This window comes from Neofelis nebulosa, chromosome 8 (assembly GCF_028018385.1).
Source record: "Neofelis nebulosa isolate mNeoNeb1 chromosome 8, mNeoNeb1.pri, whole genome shotgun sequence".
In the NCBI taxonomy this organism is placed as follows: Eukaryota; Metazoa; Chordata; class Mammalia; order Carnivora; family Felidae; genus Neofelis; species Neofelis nebulosa.
Window position 1 is genome coordinate 54,339,426 of NC_080789.1, and position 23,044 is coordinate 54,362,469.

At 36.5% G+C, this 23,044-nt stretch overlaps 1 protein-coding gene across 1 annotated transcript in view; it reads left to right on the top strand.

The window, feature by feature from the left end:
* The first annotated feature begins 296 nt into the window (after positions 1-296).
* The window catches only part of TAFA2 (TAFA chemokine like family member 2), a 515,454-nt gene continuing 492,706 nt past the window's right edge, over positions 297-23,044 (top strand). Inside the window, exons 1-3 of the mRNA XM_058742176.1 lie at positions 297-342; positions 3,238-3,307; positions 4,224-4,356. The gene's annotated coding sequence lies outside the window, so the exon portion shown is untranslated. The remainder of the gene's footprint in view (positions 343-3,237; positions 3,308-4,223; positions 4,357-23,044) is intronic.

Sequence of the window (23,044 nt, forward strand, 5' to 3'; positions counted from 1 at the left end):
TTTCATATCTACTTTTCAGGTTAGAACTCATTTCAAAGTCCTTTTTATAAAACTTATTTTTTAAATGTGTATTTATATTTGAGAGAGAGAGACAGAGCGTGAGCAGGGGAGGGGCAGAGAGAGAGGGAGACACAGGATCCCAAGCAGGCTCCAGGCTCTGAGCTGTCAGCACAGAGCCTGATGAGGTGGCTCAAACTCACAAACCATGAGATTATGACCTGAGCTGAAGTCGGATGCTTAACTGACTGAGCCACCCAGGCACCCCTCAAAGTCCTTTTAAACGAATCCAACTTTTGGGCAGAAAGGTGGGAAGAAAATTTTTGATGAGAATTTTACAAGCTGGTTAGTTCCTATTACTTGTAGATTGTGTTCTTATAAGGCATGTAAATTTCAATCTCTGTGAACTTTACTTTGGTCAAAGTACTATATTTTCTCAGAACAAGAAGACTCTGCTTTGTAGATGCAGTCACAGACTGTATATGTGTGACATTAAATATTAAAATTGGAAATATTTAAAAAGTGTAGGAAATTACACAAAGTGATAAAAAATACACCTGTGAAACGAGCACACAATACTCAATAGTTAACATTTTGTCATATTTGCTTTATCTTTTTATAACATAGTGACTAAAACAGTAAGGATAAATTGAAGTCTTTGTTCCCCCAATTCAGTCCAATTTCCTTTCCCCTTTTCCATAAATTTAATGTGTGTCCTTCCATTCAAATTTTATGGTTTTATACACATTATAGTATCAGACAAAATATATAGTATCGTTTTATGTTTTAAACCTTACTTAAATGAATTCATCCTGCATAAATCACTTTTCAACTCCTTTTTTTTCAACAGCATTGTTTTTCATGTATATATATATATATATATATACACACAAACATGCACATGCATATATATATATATATATTATATAAAGTTAGTGCATTGCTTTTACTTGCTGTATAATATTTTGTCCTTCAAATATACCACATTTTATTTATTTATTCTCCTAGTGGACCTTTCAATTTGGGCTAATATTTTACTTTTACAAACAAGTCTGAAATGAACATCCTTACATTCATCCCCTTGTAAACACGTATGAGAGTTTCTATAGAGTGTGTATCTAGAAATAGAAATGTTGACATATGCAAAATGTTCATGTCAACATCTATGTCCTTTCTTTACTTCTTGCCAAAGTATTCTACTCAAATAGCTTAAAATTCAGTAGACACTATAAAGAATATATCATAAAAATTAAAGTCTCTTTTTCTACCTTCTCTCATGTTCCTCCCTGGAAGCCACCACTTTCAATTATTTTAAAAGTTGACTTTGGTGTTTACCTCCATTACACATAATATGCTTATACTGGTATTGCCTGATTATTAATCATAGACATCTATAGTCTTTCTGCTTTGGGATGTAAAGACTTAAGGTAATTTATAGCTTCTTACTCCTTCCTTCTATTCTTTTACACATTCTATATCACAAGTTTTGATTATTAAATCTCTATCTTGTGTCTGCATCTTTTGACTATGTGAATATTGATCGCTGATGAGTCAGGTGTTTACTATCTTGTTCTTTTTTTTCTTTTTCTGAAGTTGATAATTGCTTTATTTTTCATTTTCATTCATTGAATTTCTTTGGAAATTTGGCTAAACTTTTCCCATGGTTTCAAAATTTCCTTAAAATATATCTCAATATCATCTTCATCAGGTGTGAACTTTAAGTTTATTTGTTCTAATTTCCCTCTTAGAAACATCAACACTGGACATATGTGATGTCCTGCCAGTCTTAATAGGTTGGTGTCTCTCCTTGATGTTCACTGTTGTCTTGGAACTTCCCGCTGTCACTATTTTTGGAATTCTCATTGCTTTACTTGGTCTTCTTTCTGGATCTGGACAGAGAAGAGAGAGGAGAGCGGTCTTATTGCTCAGTATGAACTCTTTCACCACCTTCCCCTATGTCTGATAACCTTCAGACTGGCACCTCTGTATTTCAAGAACAAGCATGTGTTTTGCTATGGGGATGGGGACAGGACAGTTGCTTGGCTTTCTTGAAGATGAAAACTTGGGAGTCTAATTACTAACCGTGTCATTTTACAAACAATCCCTGTGTTATCAGTCCCTTCTCTGCATCACTGCCTCCCATTCCCAAGTCCTTGTAGGGTTCTGAGGGCTAAGGCAGCTTGTTTCCCTTTGCTTTTCCCAGTATAGGCAAAGGTGTACTTTGTGTTTTTGTTTCTTGTTTTCCTTGTTGCTTGAGGTAATTTTCAAATGGGGAGGCAGTTGGAAACATCTTCCTCACTTCTGCTATGGTACACTATTTCTTCAGAAGATCCAGAAATTAGACTTCCACCGTCCCACTAACTACCATGGTAGCAGTTGCTGGAACCAAATTAGGAAGTTCACTGACACATCACTAACTTGGAAAAAGATCACCTGCGGGGGGAAAATAACTAGTTAAAATTCCTGTATGTCAGGATAAGGACTTCATAGGGAAATTAAATTGAAAAATTAAGAGTAGTCCCTTTTAAAGATAGCAAAGTATTTTTGAGTCCTCTTTTGGAAAATAATGTCAATACAATAAAGAGAAGAAAACTAGGAAACCCACTCCTTATCTTTGATAAAACTAGAAGACATTTTAAATTCTAAACCACAGTAAATGAAGTCAGAAAGGAAGTGGGCCAGATCTAAGTGCTTACAGTGGAAGTGCACTGTGTGGCAAGTTTGCTGTAGGATATGATTCCAATCTAACTTTTACAAATCTATCTTTCATTGTTTTCTTACACGTACTTCATGTTTAAAACCAAAATGGACACTTCAGTTTCCTAGAACATATCTGTATTTCATATCTTCTTGGTACACAGAAACCCATGCTATTCTGTCCTCATAGAAAAATGGTTCCAACCTTGGCTTGTGTGTGTTGGATAGAGGTGTGGAGAATTAGATATTCGTCTAGTGATCTAGAATGCACTCAGGATTTAAACCCATGGATCTAGAATGTCCTTATCACCCCTTTTCTCTTCTGCCCTCAGGCTTCTTTGTAGTAAAATTCTACCCAGTATTTCTGCTCATCTCAAGGACAACCTCATCTCTTACTGACCTTGTTCACTCTCCATTTCCCTACCCTGTTATTTCTTTTTCCACTGATCCTTTGTAGCTCTTTATTTATATACTTTTTATGGCACGCACTATATTCTTTCACATGGAAGACTTGTATTTACTATTTGTTTTTGTCATCCCTAGGCTGTAAATCCCTGGAAGAATCTCTATTCATATTTACATCTTTCAAAGCATTTAGCACAGGGACTTGCATGTAAGTGGGTACTCAATAAACATTTGTTACATTGAATAATTCAAAACCTTTTGATGAGGTGCTTGTTTTTAACTGAGAAAACTGAGATTGGAAGTCTATGGGATGTGATAATAAGGGTGTAATCAGTAGCAGGTCAGATTAGTGAATTCTATGTTTGAGTATATTTGCTATAAAATATTAAAAGCCTGGATAGCTATGATGTTTCTTTTCTTTTGTTATGTTTATTTCTTTTTGAGAGGGAGCACAAGTGGGGGAGGTGCAGACAGAGAGAAAGAGAGAGAGAGGATCCAAAGCAGGCTCTTCACTGACAGCAGAGAACTCAACGTGGGGCTCGAACTCACAAACCATGAGACCATGACCTGAGCTGAAATCTGACGCTCAAATGACTGAGCCATCTAGGTGCTCCTAGCTATGATGTTTCTAACACAGTAACAGACAAATCTTCAGGAGCTTACATAAGTCTACAATTTCTAATTTCCTATGTCAGAACAACTCTGCAATGACAGCCACCTTGAATTATTATAGATCTCCACACCCCAATAATTAGAGAGCCAATTAAGTAGAATTTGCTGACTAAAAAATTACACAATATAGGAAACAGGAGATTATACTGCAATATAGCAAAGCAATAGTACTTATTATTCAAACTGCTTGAATAATAACCAGCCTTTGTCTGGTGAGTCCACTCAGGCTGAAGTTAAGATAAAAAAACTTCCTAAATCTAAGAACTATGGTTGGTCTCTACTGGAGAAAGGCTTGGCTGCTATAACGGCTAAGCTTTTCTTTGATTAGCAGTCAAGAAAAATCAGTCTTACGGCATCAAAAGAAAAATAAGGACAGTTATTGTCCAAATAACAATCACTGGTATTCTCCATCATTACCACTTTCTTAACCATTTTTGGTTCTGGGCCCTCAGCTCTCCATCATCATGTGCTGCAGAGGGAGTGCCTGTGCCCAGAGATGAATCTGTGTTACTTTACTATTTGGTGCTGATGAAGACCAGAAAAAAATCAGATATACTTCCTCAAGGAGTTTATATAACATGTACTGTAAGTAGACAGAAATAATTTTTATGGGACACATTTTGTAATGGATGCTGCTTCCCTGGTCCACCTATTCTATGGTGGATGTCAAAATTTGATTAAAATGGTTAAATGATACCTATTCAATTCACTTTTCTATTTATCATAATTCATAAGAGCTTTATTTCAGGATTTAATGATAACAAAAATAATACTAATAGTGGTGATATATTGTAGTTACTTAAAAGCTTATGCAAGCATTATCATTTTAAACAATGGAATAGGGGTGCTTGTGTGGCTCAGTTGATTCAGCATCTGACTCTTGATTTTGGCTCAGGTCATGATCTCATGGTTCATGGATTGAGCCCTGCATCTGGCTCTGTGCTGACAGCGTGGATGTAGCCTTCTTGGGATTCTCTCTCATTCTCTCTCTCTCTCTCTCTCTCTCTCTCTCTCTCTCTCTCTCCCTCCTCCCCCCACTCATGCATGTGGTCTCTCTCTCTCAAAATAAATGAACCTTAAAAAAAAACTATGGACTAAGCGACTGCATAGTAAGTAAACTTATACATATATATACAACTTAAAACTTTTGAAATAATTTCTGTCTTAAATCTTTAGTGTTATTGAGACAAGCATTAGATAACTGTCTCAGTTATCTTTCTTTGTATAACAAACCACTCCAACTTTAGTGGCTTAAAACAACAACCATTTATTTTACTTATGAATCTGCAATTTGGGAGGGTGCAGTGGGGAGAGCTCATTTCTACTTCATGCAGTATCATCTGGGCTGCCTTGAGTAACTCAAAGGCAGGAGTTTGGAATCACCCGAAGATGCACTCACTCATATATCTGACAGTTGATACTGGCTGTCGTCTGGTACCTTAGGTGGATCATTTACACATAGCTTCTCTATGTGGCTGCTTGGCCTCCTCGCAGCGTGATGGCTAGCTTCAAAAAGAGAGCATTTCAAGAAGGCAAGGTAGAATGCATGTCATTTTTATGGCTTAGCTGTGGAAGTCATATAGTATCACTCCCACCATACTCTGTTGGTTGAAGTAATCACAAGTGTCTACTCAGATGCAAGAGAAGAGCTGTTTCTTGATGACAGGAATGTCAGTGTCATCTTGTAATAAGACATGTGTAGAAGTGTGTGAAAGTTTGAAGAAGAGGATCAGTGCGGAACACTTGGGGGCCATTAGCATACTAATATGGCCCAGAGAGTAGATGGGATTGCTTTAGAAGAGTATACCAGGTGAAAGATGTGGATCAAGAATGAATCCCTAAAACACAACAGTATTTTAAGGGGTGGGCTTTGTGAGATGAGACATATTGTGATGCTAACCCTTGGAAAATACACTTTGCCACAGTGAGGATGGAAATTGAAGAAGCCTAAAGAGCTAAATTGCTCTCCACTCTGTAGATTTAACACTCAGAGAGAAGACTCTGGAAGGAGGAGATGACTGCAATTGACACAGTAGGAGAAAAAAGGAAAGACAGGTCAGTTGCTGTGGAAAGAAAAGCTCTAAGAAAATTCCTGAGGTTTTCAAAGGGAATTAGAAAGAGGTTTTGCTATTCTGTTTTGTAAAAATCTACGTATTTTTCACTGTCCCTGGAATTGGACTCTTGTTTTTTTTGTGATAGCAAAGATACATTCTAATTGGTTTAAAGGAAGCTAAAAGACAGTGCAAGAATGGCCCAGGGTACCCAGTCATATTCAGGATATATATAAATACACCAAGAATACACCTACATTAGGAATGCTCTATACTATAGTTCTGCTGATAACTTCCAAATACAACTCATTGCAGATTAGATTTGCGTTTAGATCAATACACATTTAACAGATACTTAAAATGTTCGGACAATGCTAGTTGCCAGGGCTATAAAGATGAATAAAACATAATTTGTCATTCTAAATCTAGTGGGATGACCAGATTTATAGATTAGAAGTTTCGCTTAAAATCCTTAGGGATTGAAGGTTTAACAGGATTCTAGAGTCAATATGCCTAATGCTGGGTAAGCTACGTATCTAAGCCATAGGTTCATCATCTACAAAATGAGAAGGTAATAGTTCCTACCACAGTGAGCTGGGTTGGGAGGGTTAAATAAGATAATGCATGTAAGATACTTAGCACAATGCCCAGCACATGGAAAGTGCTGATAAAATGGACGATTATTATATAATATAGTAAAACTAATAAAGGTTAAGATGTACACAAGAGATGTCCATGAGGACATTGAGGATTGGAGTATTTATAGGGCTGAGATAGTCCATACACAGGCTCAATACCAGTGAAAATGTGGGGCCATTGTTAAAATTTATTGTGAATTAAAGAAGGTGACATCAGAGTATTAAACCAGGTGTGGGAACCTTCTAAGACTGGGGCCTCATGAGATGACATAGGTCATATTCCCATGAAGCTGGTTCTGCCCCCATGGTACCTTTGTGAAAGAAAAAGGCACACTTTTGCCATGCCGCTGTTTGCCCCCACCTGTCCCCTCAACCAGGTACTTTAGCGAAGTGTATAAACTGCACAACTGTACAGAGTAGGATTGGACACTTATCCCAACCAAGAGTTTCAGAGTAGCCTTCTTGGAACATATGATTAGACTGCTGTCTTGAAAGATAAACAAGGTTTAGCCAAAAAGAAGGAAGATACGGAAGATAAACAGAGAGGACAGAAGTAAGAAACATCTTGATATCAGAGCCAAACTACCACACAAATTCTGCACTACCTGAACATTAATTCAAGGTATGCAATGGGAAAAATAGGTGACAGGAATGTGTTACAAAAGCCTTGTGTCATGGCAAATAGTCTGGGCTTTAACCTGAAGGCAGTGGGGATCCACTGATGGATGTTAAGCATAGGGCCTACGTGTTTGGATCTGGATTTTAGATGGATTGTTAAGGCTTTAACTTAATGGGGGCAAGGCTGGACACAGGAAGAGAAGGTGTTAAGCTGTTGCAATATTCCAGGAGCAAAAAAGATGAGGACCTTTACTAAAGCAGCAGTAGCAAGGATGCAGTGGAGGAGTGAGATTTGGAAAACATTTAAGAGGTAAAATCGGTACCACTTGATGATTGATCATGAGTGAAAAGTGAAGAAGAGGGATGATTCTTATATATATATTTTTGTCTTCAGTAACTTGGTGAATAGTGTAATCATTAATTGATTTTTGGAAATATGGGAGGAAGAATGTTTTTGGGTGGGAAAGTGGGATAAATTTAATCCTAGGTTTCCATTGAAGGGTGTAGGTACCACAAAGGTGATTTGATATACAAGTCTGAAGATGGGGGTCAATGCTAAAGATCTGGGGGCCATTAATATACTGGTGGTAGTTAAGGTCATGAGAGTAGGTGGAATTGCTAAGAAAGTATATCAAGAGAAAGATATAGAATCCTAAAACACAACAGTGTTTAAAGGATGGGCGTAGGAAGAAGAATTCATGACTGTGTATGGGAAGGGCAGGTCATACAGGACAAGAAGAAGCAGGAGAGATTCCGGTTTCAGACACCAAGGGATTAGAGGATTCAAGTAATCAGGATGACTTGCGGTTTGAAGATGGTGGGATAAGTGGTTGGCATTTGTCTTTCCCTTTGCTAAAAATCATCTAAAAGCAACTAGGAGAATGAGAAAATAAAACAACACAAACCAGGAGACTGCTAAAACTCCATTGCATAAAATGGGTAGAAATGTTAGCAAATCCTTAGAAATTAAGCAAAGATATTTGTAGGAGGGACCAGAGAGAACACATTATTATGAACATCTCCCAAAGAGCCAGAAAAGGAAACTTTTCGAAGTCAATAGGTATAGCCTGGGGAGCAAAATCTAAGTAATTTGTTTGGGAAAGGTGTACATATTGGTTGTGCGAGACCATTGGTAGGGTAAATTGCTAGAAGTGAGATTGGATCCAAATGCATGAAACTTGGAAATTTTGATAAATTTTGCCAAGTTGTCCTCCAACGATTTTAAATTCATTGACACACCAGCTAGCAATGTATAAAAATGCCTGCTTCTCTATGCTTTTCCCAAGAGTGTGTTGTTAAACTTTCTGATCTTTGCCAAACTTATAGGTATAAATTGGTATTTTGGCGTATCTGTATATATGTTTCTCCTCTTGTGAGAAAGTCTGTGCATCTTTTTATATGACCAAGAGCCCATGAAATGTCTTTTTAGATTATTCCCCATTTTCCATATTTTCTTTATAATACTGATTTGGAGAAACTTTTACTCCATAAGGAAAATTAATCATCTTCTCATGATTAAGTTGTAATAATTTTCCCCAACTTTCTTCTTTTAAAGAAAACTTTAGTGGGTTTTCCACATTTTTGTTTTTTTGTTTTTTTAAAATAATTGCAGCCAAACTAATCAGTCTTTTCTTTTATGACTTTTCAGTTTGGAAACACACTTAGAAATTCCTCCTTTCAGATCAGGATTTTTTCCACATAATTCTTCAAGTTCCTTTATGATTTATTTAAATTTGAGTTTTTGCTTAATTTTGTTTTTTTTAAGATGGGAAATATGAATCCCAATCTCATTATTCTCTAAAAGGCTGCTCATTGTCCCAACACCACTTATTAAATAATCCATCTTCCTGGTACCTACAGTTGTGGTGAGCATAGTGTAATGTGTACAGCTGTCCAATCACTACTTTTACACCTGAAACTAGTAACACTGTGTGTCAACACAACACATTGTATGTCAGTGTGTAACACTGTGTGTCCTTCAATAAAAAGGAATAATAATTTGTCTTTCTCCAGTGACTTGAAACATCTAAATTCTTGCCATATTTGATTTATTTCTGGATATGCTAGTTCATTTCTTCCACCATTGGTCTACGATTATCTTAGTACTTTAATTAATTGGCTGAACTAATTCCCTTTTAATATTTTTTTCAGAAATGTATTGGATATTACTTGTTTTTTAATCTTAATTTTAATTTAAAAATTGGGGTAAAATATACACACTATAAAATTTAATATTTTAGCCATTTTTTAAAAAAATAACATTTATTTATTTTTGACACAGAGAGAGAGCATGAACAGGGGAGGGTCAGAGAAAGAGGGAGACACAGAATCCGAAACAGGCTCCAGGCTCTGAACCATCAGCACAGAGCCCGACGCAGGGCTCGAACCCACGGGTCGCGAGATCATGACCTGAGCCGAAGTCGGACGCTTAACCGACTGAGCCACCCAGGCGCCCCTATTTTAGCCATTTTTAAGTGTACAGTTCAGTGATATTAAGTACATCCCATTGTTGTGCATCCAGAACGTTTTCATCTTCCCAAACTGAAACTCTGGGCCCATTAAATAACAGCTCTCCATTCCTACCTTCCCCTAGCAACTACAATTGTACTTTCTGTGTCTATGATTTAACCACTGTCAGTACCACGTATAGGTGGAATCGCACAGTATTTGTCTTTTTGTGACTAACCTACTTCAATCAGCACAATGTTCTCAAGGTTCAACATTTTCTAGCATGTTTCAGAATTTTGTTTCTTTATAAGGCTGAATATTTCAGTGTGTGTGTGTGTGTGTGTGTGTGTGTGACATTTTATGAATTCATCTGTGGTTGGACACTTGGGTTGCTTTTACCTTGTAGCTGTGGTGAATAATGCTGTTGTGAATATGGGTGTACAGATATCTGTTCACGTATTTGTTTTCATCTCTTTTGGGAATATCCTCAGAAGTGAAATTGCTGGATCTTACAGTAGCTATGTTCCATTTTCCAGGAACCACTATACTGTTTTCCACAGTGACTGCACTATTTTACATTCTCTTTTCACTCTGTGGATAATGTTCTTTGATGCATAGAAATTTTCATTTTGATCAAGTCCAATTTATTTTTTTTCCCTTTTGTTGTCTGTGCTTTTGGTGTCATATCTAAGAAATTGCCAAACCTAATGTCATAAACTTTTCCCCAGTGTTTTCCTCTAAAAGTCTTGTAATTTTAGCTCTTCTATTTAGGTCTTAACCCATTGTGGGTTAATTTTTCTATGTGGTGTAAGGTGAGGGTCCAACTTCATTTTTGTGTGTGTGTGGATATCCAGTTTTCCCAGTTCCATTTGTTGAAAAGACGGTCCTTTCCCGGTTGAATGGTCTCGGTTCCTTTGTCAAAAATCATTGGATCATATATTACATGTTAAGTTTTGAATATGTAGAGTTTAGAATCAGCTTGCCTAATTAAAAAATCTTAGTATACTTACTGGAATCACACGAAATTTAAGATCAGCCTAAGGAGAATTTGTATCTTAATAATGAGTTTTCCTAATCAAGAATGTGGTATACTTTTTCATTTGTTTTGTCTTCTTCAAGTCCTTTAATATTGTTTTAAGATAGTCTTTGTGTAGGTGTCACATACTTTTAATACATTCTCAAGTGTTTTTATGTTTTCTGTTGTTATTATAAGTGAGATCTTTTCTTTGTATCTTTTAACTGGTCACATTGTTTTTATATGAAGACTTTCTGAATTCTTTTGTTTTCAGTTCATGGAGGCAAAATAACATCTTTGAATATTTAAATCATTTTTATGATGAAATGTGTGGGTTACAACTTTTATTTATTTTTCAGCATTATTTTCTTGAGAATGTTCTTCATCTACATTAGCTTTTCTTATTCATTTACTCTGGCAGTATCTTTGTACAGATCGTGTACTGGTTCTTTTTTGACTACTCATCTTGAGGGAAGTCAGTTTTTCCAGGGCAAGGTACCTGTGGATACCTCATGTTGGAGCGGAGCTGGGGCCATACTGAGGCTAAATGAAGTTTCCTTATGACTCAGGATTTTCTGGTGTGTGTTTTCAAACCTTTACTTTTCTCTACTCAACGGAGATAGGCATCTATGATCAATGGGGTAGGGGTTCTCACAATGCAATATCTCTGTTCAGCCTTCTGTCACAGACACAGACTGCCTCCTAGAATAAGGCTTGCTTGCTTTGATCCTTATTTAGCCCTACTCCATCAATTTATTGAATTCAAATTCTTTGTTTAACATGGTTTAGAAATTTAATCTGGAAATATCCTGCAACATTTTGATTTGTAAGTCTTTATATATTTTGGATACTGTATTGAAAATATATTTTCTCCTTTCTATAGCTTTCTTTTTTTTTTAATGTTTATTTATTTCAAAAGAGAGAAATAGAGAGTGAGCAGGGGAGGGGCAGAGACAGAGAGAGGGAGAAAGAGAATCCTGAGCAGGCTCTGCACTGTCAGTACTGAGCCAGATGCGGGGCTCAAACCCATGAACTGTGAGATAGTGACCTGAGTGGAAACCAAGAGTCCAATGCTTAGCCAGTTGAGCCACACAGGGGCCCCTGTAGCTTCCTTTGTTTTGTTTTGTTTTGTTTTTTAATTAACCCTTTTATGCTGTCATTTAATTCTTCATTTTAATGTATTAGAATTTTTCAATCTTTTATAGTTATAGTTTTTCTTCATCTTGTTTTAAAAAATTCTTTCTCTAAGGCCATAAACATATTCTTTAACATTATTTTCTAAAATCTTTATCATTTTGTCTTTATATTTGCTTCTCTAATCCTCTTGGAATTGATGTTCATAAATGCAGTGAGGGTGAGGCCCAATGTCATTTTCCTCAATTATCTCAGGTCCGTTTAATAAAAGTCTATCCTCTACCCACCAATCCCTCATGCTACTCCTGTCATATATCAAATGTTCATATATGAATAGATTTTTCTTGGTTTTCTGTTGTTTCTTAGTCATTGACCTAATTATTTATCTCTGTGCTACTAACACACAATCGTCGTTATCATATCTTAATAATGAACCTTAGTATTTGTTACCAACTCAGATGCCTACTAAAATAAGCTGGGTGCTCTTTCAATATTTTCAATATTTTTGGACAGTGTATATTAAATAATGCTCATTTAAAAAATAATAAGTTTTTTTTCAGTGAATTATCTGTGGTCTAAAACTTTATTAAGATAAATTCTTTTTCATACTGGTCTGTTTTGATCATATTGACTATGAATACTCCCTATTTTTAAAAATATATTTTCAGTGTTTTGTGACTATTCACTTCCCTTTGATATCACCTTTATTGTTACACCTTAGAAAATATTTTCACTAATTTCCAAGTCTTTTAAAATAGTGTAGTTAATATCTGGTTATAACATATAATAGTATTACATGTATATCATAGAAAATATAGAAAAGTATGATAAGGAAAATAAAAATGACCAACATTTCAGCTACTCAGAGAGGATTATTTTGTTAAATTTTGGTTTCTTTGTTTTCAAACATTTTTTCTCTTACTTCCTCTTTTTCCTTTCTTTCTTAATGGACTTCAGTGTTTATAGCAAGATTTAGATGAAGGACAGAGATTTCCCATATATCCCCTGCTCCTGTACATGCATAGCCTCTTTCATTATCAACACCCCCACTAGAGTGGACACTTGTTAGAATTGATGAGCCTACATTGACATCATCATCATCCAAAGTCCCTAGTCCACATCAGGGCTCACTCTTGGTGTTGTGTATTCTACAGGTTTTGACAAATGCATTGTGCAGCCACTATTGCAGTATCATACAGAATAGATCCCCTGGACTGAAAATACTCTGTGCTCTGCCTATTCACCCCTTCCACCAAGAACCCTTGGCAATCATGATCTTTTCTTTATTTTTTCTCTTACTATCTCCACAATTTTGCCTTTTTTAAGAATGTCATATAATTGGAATCATACAGTACATGGCCTTTTTAGGTTGGCCTTTTTCACTCAGTAATATCCATTTAAATATCCTCCAGGCCTTTTCATGGCTTGATAGCTCATTTATTTTTAGTGCTGAGTAATATCCCATTATTTATCCACTCACCTACCGAAGGATGTCTTAGTTGCTTTCAAGTTTTGGCAGTTATGAGTCAAGCTTTTATTAACCTCTGCGCTCAGGTTTTTGTGTGGAGATAAGTTTTCAACTCATTTGGATTAGTACCAAGGAGCATAATTGTTGGATTGTGTGTTACAAATGTATTTAATTTGGTAAGAAACTGCCAAACAGTCTTTGAAAGTGGCTGTACCGTTTTGCATTCCTTCCAGCAGTGAGTGAGAATTCCTGTTCCTCCACATCCTCGCATGTGGGCATTGTCAGTGTTTTGGACTGGCCATTCTCACACGTGTGTGGTGGTATCTCATTTTTTCAATCAGGTATTTTTCAAAAATCTTTTATCTTTGTTCTTATATTTCATTTCTCCCTTTGTTAATTTGTATTTTTTTCACTAAGTGGGCTCAGTTTTATAATTTCTTTTCAAAATAACTATCAGTGTTTTTCATTGTTGTATCTGTTTTTCTACTTACTTTCCTACGACTCATACTTTGTTCTAGTTCTTTTTTAAAAAAAAATTTTTTTTAACGTTTATTCATTTTTGAGAGACAGAGAGAGAGCATGAGCAGGGAAGGGGCAGAGAGAGGGAGACACAGAATCCTAGGCAGGCTCCAGGCTCTGAGCCGTCAGCACAGAGCCCAACACAGGGCTTGAACTCACAAACTGCAAGATCATGACTTGAGCCAAAGTTGGTCACTCAACCGACTGAGCCACCCAGACCAGACGCCCCTAGTTCTAACTTAATCAGCTTTGTTTGTTTGTTTGTTTTTGTTTTTCTTCTGGGGCAGGGGGCAGTTTGTTAGTGCCTCTAGTTAGCTTTTACCTTTAGTAAAGACACTCTGAAATAATTTTCTTTTTGGTGACATTTCAATAATTAGCTATTTTAAAATATTCCATAATTAAAAAATACTCCATAATTTGTCCTAGATTTTTCTACTTTCCGTAAGTATTTTCAGTTTTCATTTCATATTCTCTCTGATCTGCTCATCAGTTGCTCTAAAAAAAATTCCAAGTCTGTATGTTAGCTTGTTGACATCCCTATGAAAAATGGAGACTTAAAGAAATGAGATTTTGCACTGTTTAAAGTTAATATTTAGAATTATTTATTTATTTTAATAACCCGTTCAAAAGGAAGACTCACCGTTACAGTTCTGACATGATAGAAGGTGGCAAAGTTTTCATGGACTGGGTGAACTGTGAGGTTATAGTTAGTGATTTAATTATCTTAAGTTTGGTGAACAAATTCAACCCCTCATGAAACATCTTGCTTACAATTTGAAGTGAAAAGTTCTCATTAGCAACTCTCAGATGCTCTAAGTCAACAGTCCTGGGAATTTTACTACTGAAATCAACTTGTGAATATTTTAGAACAACTCTTTGTCCTTGGTATACAGAAATTTAGTTTTATATTGATTTAGATTAAGGTAGATTTAATTTATTTTGTGGTTACTGTATGTAAATATTCTCTAAACTTCTCCCGTATCTACCAATGCTTTGCATTTCCAAAAGCATTTACGTTAGCAACTTATTTTGTTTTCTATTAAATACAAATAAAATTGTATTTTGTTTATAATTAAATTGGTTTCATTTATAATTTTAACCAAAGCTAATTTTTCATTTTTACACTTAAATAACCAAATTAATTTCTTTTAGTTATGTGTTTGAATTCTTAGAAGTCAACCTAGGTTCTTATTTTCAGAGCTGGATGTGGAGCATGTTTTAATTCATCAATTTATGGAGATAAAATATTAATAAGAAGAACTTCTAAATTGTATTTTTTAAAAATGTGTTTTCTTTAAAACTTTTCTTTTACTATGCTCACCTTGACATATTTATTCTTATTAATTAAAATATAATTTTGTCCTCATCTTTTCTCAATCAGTCCAAATCACAGGTTTCACATATTGCCACTTTAATCCCATCATCTCAAATCTTAAATGCCAAAATGTCTACCTACTTTGCAAGTATGATATTATTCAATGTCCTATGTAAATGTGTAACTGCTTGAAAAAATGTCCTTCAGAATATCTTTGGTAAATAGAAAACGATTCCAATTTAAATGTCCTTTGATATCTACTCTGATTATCATTGCTTTATTGACTTTGTGACTTACAATGAGGAATCAACAAAATATAAAATAGGAAAATAAGTGGCTAGGAACAACTCTTTATCCAAGAATATTCAGAAAATCTATTTGATTCATAGATTTAAGAGTGTACATAGAAAAAGTAGCACTATATTATAGAATATGGAGCAGTATTTGGTATGTTATAGGTAGTAAATACGTTTTTACTAAGTGAATGAATGAAATTCAGACTTTTCACAAGTATGGTTTGGGTTAAAATGTTTAGTTCTTTGCTGAATAGCAAATGGTAGTATTTCTTTAAAAAAAAATTTTTTTTTTAATGTTTATTTTCGAGACAGAGCATGAATGGGGGAGGGTCAGAGAGAGGGAGACATAGAATCCAAAGCAGGCTCCAGGCTCTGAGCTGTCAGCACAGAGCCCGACGCGGGGCTCAAACTCACAGACCGTGAGATCATGACCTGAGCCGAAGTCGGACGCTTAATCTACTGAGCCACCCAGGCGCCCCGCAAATGGTAGTATTTCTTTGGACTAACCTTATTCCTCACTTTAGTAACTTTGGAAGTGAAAGTTTACGCATAGCATTTTAAGGAATGGGAGAGATATGTTAAACATGGGAGGGGAATCTCTTCTACCTTTCCTTTCCTTCCCTCTCTTCCTTTCTTCCACTCTTTGTCTTTATAAATTAGCAATTTAATTCAGATTCACTAAAACAAAAATCCAGAAGTAAAGCTTCTCTTTCCCTTCTCTTATTTTCATCCATCTAATTCAGTAGAATTTTGGTATGTATTTTTAGGTAGGTTTTTTTTTTTTTTTTTTTTTTTTTTTTTTTTTTTTTAAAAGATTCTCAGATGCAGATTTGTTTGCAAGAAGTTTACTGAAGAATGCCCTTGGAATCAATAGGGATCAAGGGAAGTAAGAATGGCAAGATGGAGCGTTAAGCTGTGAGGCAGCTGTGACAACGGCCTTGGCCATCTCCAGGGGAGCTCTGGAATTAGTATACCCCTTCAGAGTTCAACTTTGAATGGAGTGCTAGACTTTTATACTCTTACATCTAGATTAGTCACTGAAAGTGGGGTGCCCCCCGGAAAAGGGCTTAGTCTTGGGAGAAATGGCTCTCTTGAGCTGACTTAGGAGAAGTCTGACAGAACCCACCTCATAATGATTCTCTCTGGCCCACTGATTACTTGATCTCCCGCGGTCAGGCTCTCTGTCGCCACCAAGGTACAGCAGCACTATAGACAGCTTCTCTCTCACACACACCGTCTCCCTCTCAATAGTGTGTAACTCACTGCTGCAATTGGCATAGTTTGATCCAGAACCTTAGGGATCTATGCTGTGATTTCAGTGGAGGGACCCGGCATAAATACCACATGATATCCTTTCTCGTCATTGCCACCTTTAATTCTGAAGGGTCTGTCAGATCATATGGCCCAAGCATTACAACCCGAACCTGCGGCAAGTCTCCTTCCTGCTTTGGGTCTCGCTCAGACTTTCATGTTACCTGGTAAGTGTGTCAGACTGGTATTTCCTTGTATGTAACATGCTGCTTCTAGAATCTAAAGAGTAATGCAAGGCATTATATTTCCTTTTTTTGTGCAGGAAGATACAAGATGCAATTACTTGTTTCTTGATTTAGAAAGAATGTCATAGAGTATCCCAGATCACTTAACACCTACATATTACTTACATGGCATTTCCCTGAATCCTTACAGGGTCTAACTTCCACTCTGTAAGGCATGTTATACCAAGGCCCGTTATTTGTATGCTACTTCTTGTTTATCCAATCTGATTAGCACAGTACCATCAATACAGCGACCAATGCAATGTTCTACCAAATGACCAGGTCAGGTCTCTTCTAACTATGTTATGTCAGAGAGCAAAAGTATTAACCTAGTTATGGGTAAGACTACAAATATACATACATAGCTGCTTCAAGTAAATTCAAACAATTTCTGATCTTTCCGATAGGGATGGAGAAAATGATACTTTCATCGGATCAGTAATGGCATAACAAGCAGCAGAGGCCATGATAATCTGTTTTAGCAGAGAGGCCACATGGGGCCCGCAGTTGCATTTGGGATTACTTTCTAATTGAGGTAATTCTCCGGGATATGTCTATTTTTTGTAGGGTCCAAGCTAGCTAAATAAATGATGAGAACCAGCAGCCATGCATCCTTTAGGTTTATAAGGGGGGCACTGATCTCTGCTACTCCCTCACCCTCCATCCAGGGATAGAATACTTCATAAAAATTTATAATCTTCAGGGAGGGTAAAGTTTCAGACGATTCTACAGTCTAAGGAACCAATATGGGGGTTCTGCAAGTTACCAGGTATATCCATTATAACTATGCATTTAAGAGCAAGAGAGGTGACCACTGGATGGTCTGTGGACCCACTGTTAGCAGAAACTTGGCCAAGACTCCATTTATTACTTTACTCATATATGCTGGTACTCTAACAGAGGAAACATGATGATGCTTCAGTATCAACTCAAACCCTGTGTCCCAAAGCCCTTGAAATGTTTGAGTATTTTCTTAGCTGAGTAAATGAATTAGGTCAAACCCATCTGGGGAGGGACTAAGGAAATTGTTAACCTATTATCAATAACCCCAAATGTGAACAAGTGGATGGAAACTGCCTTTTGTTGCCTTGTTCAGAAACTGGAGGGTATGAGTATTTTGGGAAAGTTTCAGTCTCCTATGTTCATATACAAAGATATCTTACCTAAAAATAATGATTTAACTTTATGTCTCTCAAGTGAGAATTCTACAAGTTTCTTTCCTTTCTAGACATGTTCCTTTTGTTTTGAATCAGGAGGGTAGGTCTTAGTGCTGAACTTTCCCATCTTCTAGTAAAGGTTTTGACTTTTCACTGTTGAGCAGGATGCTAGCTTGTTATATGTGGCCTTTATTGTGTGAAGGTACATTCTTTCTATAACTCATTTTTTGAGAGTTTTTAATCCTGAAAGGATGTTGAATTTTGTCAAACGCATTTTCTGTTTCTATTAAGATGATCATATGATTTTTACCCTTCATTCTGTTAATGTGGCATCACATTTATTGATATTCTTCTGTTGTACCATCCTTTCACCCCAGGGATAAATCCATCCTGATTATGACATATGACCCATTCAATGTGCTGTTGAATTCAGTTGGCTTGTATTTTATTGAGGATTTTTGCATCTACATTCATCAGGCATATTGGCCTGTGATTTTCTTCTCTTGTAGTACCCTCTTTAGCATCAGGGTAATTCTGGTCTCATAAAATGAGCTTAAACTGTTCCCTCCTCTTCAATTTTGTGGAATAACTTGAGAAGGATTGGTAGTAATCCTTCTTCAGTGTTTAGTAGAATTCACTAGTGAAGCCATCTTTTCTCTGTTCTCAGCTGCCCCCAGGTGTTCTAATCACACTCATTGCCTCAACACTCTGGGTGAGGTGAGAAGGTAGTAGGCCTTTGGGGGCAGTGCCCTGAAAGCCTGGGGCTGCCTTTTCTCTGAGGGAGAAATTACAGGCTGAGTGGATCTCTCTCAACCTGACCTGGGTGGCTTGAGGGAGGGTCTGACACAGATAAAGTGAAACTGTTTCTGTTACCCACTTCAAAGCAAAATTCTTAATTTTATGATCCCCTGGGGTGTTGCAAATTCTCAACAGGATTCTGGAGGTTGCATAAAAAGTATTTTGGCTCAAGAATTGTTGTTTTACCAGTGTCTCTGCTGGGAGACCAGGGCTGGAACTTCCTATTCTATCATCTTGCTGGTATCGCTCAAATGTCTAAAGCAGCTCTTCTATTTTATTTTATTTTATTTTATTTTATTTTATTTTATTTTATTTTATTTTATTTTATTTTATTATTATTTTTAAATGGTTATTTATTTTTGAGAGAGAGGGAGAGAGAGAGAGAGAGCACAATCTGGAGAGGGGCAGAAAGAGAGGGAGACAGAGGATCTAAAAGCAGGCTCTGCACTGTCAGCACAGGTCCCATTGTGGGACTTGAACTCACAAACCATGAGATCATGACCTGAGCGGAAGTGGGATGTTTAAATGACTGAGTCACCCAGGTGCCCCTTCGTTGTATTTTAGAGAAAGACAGAGAAAGAGAGAGAGCGAGCAGAGGAGAGGGGCAGAAGGAGAGAGAGATAGAGATAGAGATAGAGAGAGAGAGAGAGAGAGAGAGAGAGAGAGAGAGAGAGAGAATCTTAAGCAGTTCCATGCTCAGCATGGAGCCTGATGTGGGGCTCCATCCCACAACCCTGGGATCATGACCTGAGCCGAAACCAATAGTCGGATGCTCAACCCACAGAGTCACCCACACGTTCTTAAATCAGCTCTTCTTAGCCTGGGATGCTTGAATGGGTCAGGAATTGTTGGACTCCTTGAAAGAGTTTATGAAAATTTTAGAGAAGTATGTGTTTTCATCAGGTTCTCAATGGCTCTCTGAAAAGTGAGGAGGCCAAACGGTGTTTATGTGCTGGTAGTGGTGTCAACTGGGAATTTGGTTCAACTTCTTTGTGTTTAACACCTTTTTCAGAATTTTTTTTTATCTTAGTTCACATTTCTGGGTGCCTACTACCCATTTTAATCACTGTTTCCATGGGATGGGGACAATCTGAGTTCCAAATAACAAAGTTTTGCAAGACATCCATTTGTTAGTTGCAGCTACCTATAACTGGGATAAAAAATAATTGATTTTAAAGGATTTCAGTGGTTGAGAAACATTTTTATGCTTTAGCTTGGATTATAACTTCTACAAGACCAGAGTATGTATATTTATGAAGCACACTACCACACACAGGAGTACTTAATAGCAACTTGTACTTTAAGTAATTATCAAACAAATTGAATTTACTTAAATTTTCTTTTCTTTCAAAAATTTTTACTTATTTATTTTTGAGAGAGAGAGAGAGAGAGAGAGAGAGAGAGAGAGAGAAGGGAGAGAGAGAATCCCAAGCAGGTTCCAAGGCCAGCGTGGAGCCTGACACAGGGCTGAATCTCATGACCATGAGATCATGACCTGAGCCAAAATCAAGAGTGGATGCTCAACCAACTGAGCCACCCAAGCACCCCTGAACTTACTTAATTTTTCAAGTAATTACCCTTAAAACTAGGCAGATAATCCATAAGCAGAGGGATTTTTCCTCTGAATTCTAAAGCATGGCTTTAGACCTATTCAATCCCTCCTTTCTTGCTCAAATAGGAGGGATTGAAAACTGTTTGGTATATTAGCAGCTACCCAGTCTAAGTCCAGAAGAGAAAGACAGACATTTATAGTGACTCCTGGATATAAATTCATTAGAGAAACGGGGCAAAATTTGTGGTCTTAAAACTTCCTGGGTTGCTGGTATAAATGCTACAGTTACTTCATTATTCCACCAAAGAGAACAAAATACATTACTTGTGGCCTGTGTTTTATAAAATTTCATAGTTGCATTAAAAAAACCCTAGAATATGAGGCAAATATTTCAAGTAGTAATCATTGTTTGAGCTTATTTTGGGGCATCTTCTGGCACCCTCATATTAAGTTTTAATCTTCTGTAAATAATTTTTACCTTGGAATTTACATCTCTTGGACTAAATGAGGTATATTTTTTATTCTCAGAATAATGAAATAGTTAAGAAACTTATTGTAGCAGCACAGTTGCAATTTATATTTTTTTCTCTCAAGGGTTGGATTACACCTTTGGTAATTCAGAATGCTGAGTGAATAAAAAAAACAAATGTTTTCAAATATTTCATTTGTATTAGTACTTTTTTGGAGGGATAGAGCGTATTACAATCTCAATGATTCTAACAGTCTTTTAAAGGAAACAGTGAGGTCTGTCAAGGAAAGAACTGAAGCTTAGACAATGTTTATTTATTTATTTATTTATTTATTTATTTATTTATTTAGCTCTATGCCCAATGCAGGGCTTGAATTCATGACCTTAAGATCAAGACCTGAGCTGAGATTAAGAAGATGCATAACTGACCAAGCCACCCAGGCATCCCATAATGTTATTAAGGAGAGAGGAGTAGGGTGACTTTTCCTCTATAGATGTCAGAGGACTTTGGTAGGCTCAGCTATAATACCTTGTCAACTTGCAAAATATCTAATGGTGACTGTGAGGAGTTTTCCTAGAGGATATCCTTGGAGAATTTGAAACTTGATCATAAAAAGAGGGAGACCTTTATTCAAAACCCACAAAGACAAAACTGGAACAGGTACATTGTGAAATAGAGCACTCTGTGAAGCATCTCCTTACAAGTACGTTCTTGGAGAGGCTGTTGAGTTTCCATTGCTGAGTATTGAACGTTATTAAAATGAGAAAGAGATTTTGGGTCTAGGATAGTTTGAAGGAAAACTGAGTGCTTTTGGAAGTTTCCTTTCCAATCCTATGAGTTGATGATAAGTATAGACTGAATCTCTTCCTACCCACTTTTTCCTGATTTGCTATATGCCTTGAACCACAAAGGGATAATTATATTATGATTTTTAACAGTATTTATTGCTTGATTACAAGCTTCATAAAATCTGGTGATTTGTTGTGAAGTTAGTTGTTAATAATAAAGTTACTACTAATAAAGCACTGAACTTTGGGAAGAATTTATTTTGAAAGGTAAACTGGAAATGTTATCCCTGTAATTGTCCTTTTCACTCACTTGTATTAGCTGTGCTTTGTCAGCAGGAGAGAAAGGACTTACAGGAAAGAAGCCAAGAATTTTGAATAACCCTGGTACATTTATGAGAATGCTTTCTGTCTCACATAAGGAAATAATCAAAATGTGAGAGCCACTGGTCTAATCCATAGCCTTGTACACGTTTGCACGGTGTTAGGGCCAATACTCCAATAGAGGTAGGATTTCATAATAGAGGTTGACCCAGAGAACCCAAGCACAAATCCTGAATAATTACAAAAGAAGACCTATTATCATTAAAAATCCTTTTCTTATTATACTCAGAGTTCTATGGCTATATTTTCTAAATTTAAAATTTAATTAATTTTAAAATTACTTAATTAATTTTAAAGAAAGAGAGTGCATGAGTTGGGGGGGGGGAGTGGCAGAGGGGGGGAGAGAGAGAGAATCTTAAGCCGGCTCCATGCTCACCATGGGACCCAAAGTGGGACTTGATCCTAGGACCCTGGGATCGTGCCCTGAGCTGAAATCAAGAGTCAGACATTCAACCAACTGAGCCACCCCGGTCGCCCCTCTGCTTTTTAAATTAAAAACAAACATATGCTCTATACCTAATCTGCTTTGTCATTCATGTAATTGGATCAATGAGCTAATACCTTTATTTTGTGATGATGTCATCATCTCTGCTTAATTAGATTGTGCTTTCCAAAGGGCAGGTGATATCTATGTACAATTAAATGTGTAGTGAGTCCACTTAGATGATGATGTTTTAATGTTAGTCCTAATGGATCTCTTGTTGCGTGGTGTTCACTTGTGTTTGTCATTACACCTTGGTGGAACTTGATTTCTATAGGTTTCCCATCAGTTGTCTAACTAGAGATTTCACTGAATACCTCTAATATTGGCAATTCCACTAATTCTTTGTGTGGCTCATTACGCTGTCTAATTAACCTCTACATTAAAAAATGTGTGAAACAAAACCTGAATACAACTCCTCTTATTTTTACTGCCTCCTCACATACAATTAAATTTTATTATCTCATTTCCTTTTACTCCTTTATTTTTTCTAGCATTTTGGAACAGGCACATCTTCACTTATGCTATTTAAATTTTTCATTTTTAAAGATTTGTCTCCTCAGTTTCATGCACATCTTTCTGTGGTGGGAGTATCTTCTATATGTATAA